At 54.3% G+C, this 6883-nt stretch overlaps 1 protein-coding gene and 1 pseudogene across 1 annotated transcript in view; one reads left to right on the plus strand and one right to left on the minus strand.

Annotated features, from left to right (window-relative positions):
• Positions 1 to 4344, minus strand: part of SYT12 (synaptotagmin 12) — a 24298-nt gene extending 19954 nt beyond the window's left edge. Inside the window, exon 1 of the mRNA XM_006171306.2 lies at positions 4107 to 4344. The gene's annotated coding sequence lies outside the window, so the exon portion shown is untranslated. The remainder of the gene's footprint in view (positions 1 to 4106) is intronic.
• LOC102478475 (EF-hand domain-containing family member C2-like) overlaps positions 3899 to 6883 on the plus strand; it is a 25374-nt pseudogene continuing 22389 nt past the window's right edge.

Here is a 6883-nt window from a genome sequence, read left to right on the forward strand (position 1 = left end):
CTGTGGCTTTGGAGTCGAGAAGTTGGAGTGCTTTGGTCCAGTAAGGGTTATTCAGCACTGTAAGCCCTGGGGCAAGGGCCTTTGAGAAGCAGGGCAGACAAGGGTGCACAGCCAGCTCCTGGCTCCCAGCTCTCCTGATGCTGCCCTACACCCACAAGATGTAGTTGTCATGGTGATGGGAGGGAGGTGTTAAACCAGGAAGGGCTTCCCCCATCTTGACTTGAGTGCCAGCTCATTCTGGGCCCTGGGCTGGAGATAATGATAATAATAGAGCACTTCTTACACACTAAGCCCAATTCGAAGCACTTTGCATAGATATGACTTCATTTAATCCGCAAAACAACCCCATGAGGTAGGTACTATTATTATCTCTGGTTTGCAGATGAGAGTTTTAAGGTGTGGAGGTAATTTGTCCCAGGCCACCCAGTATACAGTAGACAACCCAGGCCGCCTGGTTCCATGTTTCTAACTTTCCAGAAAAGTTTCCTAAGACTCTGCAATCAAGTGGGTCACTGTGTACAGCCTAAGGTGGCCCACATGCTGGCAGAAGGGGGTCTGGACACACTGAAATGCACATGCCAGCTTGCTTTTGCCCTGCTGGGAATCTGATAATGGCATCGACTTTCTTTCCTGCTCACCTGGCACAAGCTGAGTTTGCAAGAGCAAGGCCAAGCTGGGATAGCTGATGCCAGCAGCATGCTAGCCAGGTTTACGTGGCAAGGCACACTCCAGAACGTGGGATGCATAGTACAGGACGGAACTGCATGCTGCTTCAGACCTCTGTCAGAGGCCCCTAGTCTTCTAAGGCGAGTCTAGCGCAACCCTAGACTCCCTCACTGCCTGCTTCTCCCCTTCCCATCATCATAACACTCCTTCCTGTAATTTTGGTAAAGGTATGAATGACTGCTAGGCACATTCTTAGACAGAAGTTCCAGTTGTGGTCCCTGTTGAGGGCAAGGGGGGCCTGGGTACTGTCCTAACCTTTCTATAAGCCAGAGCACACATGCCTGAGTCAAGGGAGAAGAAAATGTAATAAGGTGGGAGAGCTGGCAAGGTTCCTGCCGGGAGTTGGTCTGAGCACAGGGTCTGGAGTCGGCAGCACAAAGAGCCGCATTGCTCTTTGCCCTCTCAGTGGCCTTGCTGAGCCTCGGTTGTGCCATCTGTAAAACAGGGCTCATGACTGCCTGTGAGGGTGCCAGGAGGGCAGAATGAGAAGGTGAGTGTGGTTGCACTTGGCAAATATTAGCTGCTGTGGTTATTGGCCTGGCGATAGTCCAGACAGGTTCCCTCACCCTTCGTCTCAGCAGAGACATTGTGTGGGCAGCACTGCCAGCCTGCAGATGAGTTTCGTCTTCAATTTCAGTGAGTTGCCAACATTTAAAAATTGGGAATTTCCCACTAAAATCAGATTTCAAAGGGAAAAAAAGGATTTCCAGCTTTCCTTGAAAGGTTAGATCTGGGGACAATAGGTCTGCATCCCTCTCACCACCTAATAATAACACATTTGGAGCTCAGCAGGTTGCTCCTTCCAACAATAAGCTCTTGCTCTTGGTCTCAGGCCTGGTCCTTTTTATCCTTCTATTCACTTCTAGAAACTGCTGACCTCTGGAAGCATTTCTATTCGTGACCCTTGAAAGTGTACTTTGGATGAGCTAGGAGAGTCTCAGAGAGTTTCAGTGACTTTCCTAAAGCCACACAGTGAGCAGTGGTGGGGCTGGGCCTGGCGGCATGCCTGCTGCCTGGTCCAGTACCTCTTTCATTAGCAGGGGCAGCCCAGTGCCACTGGCATCATGTGTACCTTCCCCATTACTCCCAAGACCCTCATGAGGAAAATCCTGTTGTCCCTACTCCACAGAAGAGAAAAGAGAGGCTCAGAGAAGGGCAGCGAATTGGCCCAAGGTCACCCATCCGGCGAGTGGAGGGACTGAGCCAGATCTGGCTCTGCAGCAGGTGCCACTCTTAAGGACTTTATTCTCTATCTCCAAGACCCTCTGATTCCATCTCTCCTGAAATGACCTCAGTGGGCTCCTGCTGGCAGCCTGGAGATCTGCCAGGTGGAGGGGCTGTGGCTTTGGCTAGGAATAGGATGCTGACAAGGCCAACCAGAGGCTAGTGCAGCCAGTGACCAGAGCTTCCTGAAGCTACTGACACACAGGAAAGAGCCCAGCAGAGGCCAGCCAGAACTGCTCCAGACCCTCCTCTGAGCTCTTAAGACTGCTCAGCTCCTTCCTCCTTCTGCACCCCTCCCTACCCAACCTATTTGTTCAGTCCCAAACCCCTAATGCTGTGCTGCTCATTGAAAACGGCTCTAGATTCAAATTCCAGCTCAGTTTTCCTTACCTTGCGATGCCTTCTATTGCTGTTTGCATGTAGACATAATATGCGCTAACTGCTTGGCACTGTGCCTGACACACAGTAGGCATATAATAGAGACCTGATGACTGAATGGATGAATGGGTCCCCATTCCACAGATGAAGAAGCTGGGCGCTGGATCACTCAGCCCGTGAGTAGCAACCCTGGGATCTAAGCCAAGGTGCTTGGCCACTATGCTGACTCCTGATCAGGCCCTTCCGGGGTGGGAGTTGGGTGGGGGGAGCCACCACCTGGCTCTGCTGGACTCTACCCATGCTAGGGGCCCCCTCCTGGGCTTGTCAGAGAAATGGCTTTCCAGGAATTTTATGCTCTGGCAGGGGAGAAGGACCTCATTTCTCTGCTCCCCACTCCCCCATCTCCTTGCTTAATGTCCTCACATCATGGTTCTGCCTCACTCCCCTCACTCTGAGCGGGGGAGAGGTAGTGGGAATGATTAGGGGGCCAGTACAGGGGAGCCTCAACCGTACAGATTGAGCCTTTTGAGAACCTTTAGGTTTGAAAACCTTTTCAAGCACCTTCCCTGCTCAACCTTCTCCCTCCCCCACACACTTTCTGGATAACCGCATCCTGTCGTCAACCCCCAAACAACCCACAAAGGCCATAGCATAGACTGGCAAGGGAGAGGTGGTGGCGGCAGTGGCTGGCATTTATTGGGCACCTATTATGTGCTAAGCATTTGAATTTGCCACTGCAGCCCTCTGAGGGGGCTGCTACTCTGTCCCTTCTTCTGGTAAGACTACTGAGGTGCAAGGAGATGACTTGTCGTAGTCACCAGAGCTGATAAGAGGCAGAGTCCAGGTTCAAAGCCCGGGCTGGGAGCTCCAGCTCCCGTGGCTGCTTGGGAAAGGTTTCAGATTTCAGAGTGGGAAGGCAGGGGACCTGGGTACTATCCCAACGTTTCTTCAGACAGGCTGTTTTAAGTGGGTCTCCAGCTGTCTCTCGGGCCTCGGCTTTCCCATGCCTAATAGGAAGCACTGTTGTCACCCTTGACTAGGGGAAGGGACTGGCATTCCAGGGGGCAGATTGACCATGCTCTTTAGATGGAGTGGCCTGGTTGACTAAGAAGAGGGACACACAGTGCCTCTGCAGCTCCTGGAAGGGGGCATACTTGGATGGCTGGCTCTGGGCATTTCCACTGGCAGGCCTGGCTTCCAGTCCCCATGTTCAGCCCCACTCTGCCCTCAGTCAGCTGAAATCCACAGATCCAGAAGGCTGAGGGTCCTCTGGCTCTTCACACAACACAATCTGGGGATGGAGAGTGACGCTCCCCTCTGGATTGGGACAGTTCCTGAAGACCTAGTGCTCCTGCCTCTGGAACTCCAGGGTATATGGGGACCGGAGGGGGGGGGGCTGACCCGGGAGCCAGGAGGGGGTGTGAAGCTGGAGCAGGGGCAGTGGGGACAGTTAGGGCGCTGAGTGTGAGAGTGAGGGGTGTGCGTTCAGCACGGAGGCGTGTAAACGGAGGCGTGTAAATGGAGGGGTAAGTCGCGTGTGTGCACACGCTGGGCCGGCGTGCAGGGCGCGATGCGATGCGCAGTGCGCGGAGTGGCTGGGCCGAGGAAGGGCGTCCGGCGTGCGCTGTGCCCTGCGTTCGTGTGCAAGCGCTTCGCGAGGTGCAGGCGCACAGAGTGCACGGGGCCTGGGGGTCCGGGTGCGAGGAAGGGGACTGCGTGCGTCCGCGGGCAGGACGTGTATCCTGGCGGTGCGCTGAGGTTGGCAGGTGCGTGCTCACCCCGGCTCCGCGGTGGGGCCGCTGCTCCGGCTCGGGCTCGGGTTCCGGTCGGGGCTCGAGGCTCCCGGCCCGCCTCCCGCAGCTCTCAGGCACCGGCGCCAAGCCCAGCTGCTGGCGGCAACGCCACCCCTGCAGTGTCGCCGGGCGCCTGCTTTGGAGGAGCGCGGCGCAAGCTGGGGGCTCGGCCGGGCCGGGGCGGCGGACTGGAGCTGCGCCGCAGTCCGGGCACGCTCCCAGGAGCCCGCCGCGCGCTCCCTCGCGCTCGCCCTCCCGCCCGCTCCTTTTTTAATTTAAAGTGACAACCTCGAGCGCTTTCTCTGCTCCCAGGAGCGGTGCTTCCGGAGTCTGAGCCGGAGATCCCCAAGCACGCTCCAGGGTCCCGGGGAGCGCCTCAAGCCAAGCCCAACCCCTCAATCCCAGGCCCGCGGACGAGGGTGGGGTGAGGTTGTGCACACCAGGGATCTCAGAAGCAGGCCTAGCGCTGGGCGCAGAATCGATGGTCCGAGTTCTAGCCCCAGCCTGCAGTTCCCCTTACCCCTTTCTCTTTCTAGGCCTCAGTTTTTTAAATCTGTATAACGGGCGGGATACTACACACCTCCCGAGAACCAAAGAAAACAGACCGCCAAGCGGCGCAGCGGGTTTTCCCTTTCATGAGTGGACAATTCCATCCCTTCCCACCGCGATTGTGCTGTTACTTTAGACAAGCTAAGTTCTGGTCCCTTACAACATCATCTTACTTCAGCCTCTCACAATGGCCTAACTGGCTGTAGTCACTCCATTTTTTACACGCTGAGAGAAGCCACCGAGGTCATAGAGCCAAAGGTCAGAGCCCGACCTTGGACTCAAGTCTCTGTGACCTCAGAACCCCTATTCTTTCATTTAGGGGTCATGCTTTCTCTCCCAAAAGAATGAATGAATCATTCAGGAGATATTTATCACGCCCCCGCTGGGCTCAGTGCCAGGTGTGGGCGATCTTCCATCTTCCGGGAACAGGGGACAGGTCCCTCCCTGCCCGCGCAGTCTGGCGAGGAGGCCCGGCATGCATTAGCAGGGGTGGGGTGTGCGGGGGAAGGTGGCACGTGTTGTGGGCACTGCGACCAGGAGAGCAGGCTGGGCAGGCACTTGAAGAGGTCTCTCTGAGATCTACGGTGGGGTGGGGTGGGGAAGAAGGCTGAGGATTCCAGATGAGGAGCGAGTTTGCCAAGGCGGCAGTGATGCCCGATGATGTCCGGATCGTCGACGCTCTGCCTGTGGAACTGTCTTCTCAGTAGAGACTGGATCTGTTTTGGTCTTGTGGCAAGGAGTCATTCTTAACCTAGGGCTCCAAGGGAGTCCGGGGAATGGGAGGGCTGCAGCTTCACTTCACCCATAGGGGGCGCCCTTGTTTTTTTTTATTAGATTTCCTAGACCTGAAAGAGAGAGGAACGTGCTGACCTGGGGGTGGAGGTGGGGGTGGACAGGTCTTTATACTGGGCCAAGGTCTTTGACTGCCATTTCCCATTGAACTTAACCTTCACAGCCACTTGTAGCTTTGATATAATTGAAACCAATTTCTATTGGAGGACACAGAGGCTTGAGGAATGACGAGGTTTCAGGTTTGGGGGAGTGAGAAGTTAGACACACCATCAGTGCATAATAGAGGACAGTCTCATAAGAGCTTCTACTGGAACAACCAAAGGTAAAGTTGGGGTTAGTCCAGTTCTGGTGTAACCTTGGGGGGCTGATGCAGGGACTGGAGTGAACATGAAATGATATCTTGTCAATTTTATGTTCAAACCTCTTCAGTGAGCAGAATGCATGTGTGTGTGCAGCTAAAGACAGGACTAGAATGTTGACAAAAGCCCCGAGCTGGAAACCACAAAGCCCATCAACACTCAAATGCTTAAATGCGTTGTGGTACCCACATAATGGAATACCGAGCAGGGAAGAGAAGAAACAAACTATAACCACTGATAAACGGTGGGTGAATCTCACAAACAACACTGAGCGAGAGAAGCCAGACACAAAACAACACATGCTCTATGATTCCATTCACAGGAGGTTCAAAACCAGGCAAACCTACTCTGTGTTGTCAGAAGTCAGGGTGGAGGTTCCCATGGGGGTGGTGACGGGAAGGGGAGGAAGTTCTGGGGTGTTGGTCACATTCTAGGTTTGCTCTTAGTGCTAGTCTCCTAGGTGTATCCACTTGGTGAAAATTCATGGCATTGTACACTCTTCTGCATTATACACTTCAGTCTAATTTTAAAAATGAAAACCCCTTGTCTGGCTGTGCACTGCATTCCAAGCAGAAGCCAAACTCCTTACTGTGGGCCACAAGCCGTGTGATCTGGCCCTGCTGGTCTCTCGGAATTGTCACATCACCACCCCCCTCACCCACTGAGCTCCTACCTCCTAGGCCTTCTGGCATTCCTTCCTGACACCTGCCAAGCATTTTCCACCTCAGGGACTCTTACTTGCTGGTCCCACTGCATGTTAAATGTTTTCCCTGTTCTCACCAAGACTGCTTCCTCCACGTATACATCATCCTAAAGGCATCATCTCCTCAGAGAGGCCCTTCCGACTACTCTGTTAGAAAAGCCCCTCTACCCCCTCTGATGTTTCTCACAGCATGATGTTCATTTCCTTCAAAACACCAACCACCAGGTCAGCTGTTGGGCTCCTACATGGCCACCCGCCATTCGAGTCCCGGACCTGGCAGCTTGCTTTTTTACATCCCCCCAACATCTTCTTTCTCTGTGTCTCTCTCTGGTGAGTGCACATGCCCTATAGTAAATTTA

This window comes from Tupaia chinensis, unplaced genomic scaffold, assembly GCF_000334495.1.
Source record: "Tupaia chinensis unplaced genomic scaffold, TupChi_1.0 Scaffold149501_1, whole genome shotgun sequence".
NCBI classification, from domain to species: domain Eukaryota; kingdom Metazoa; phylum Chordata; class Mammalia; order Scandentia; family Tupaiidae; genus Tupaia; species Tupaia belangeri.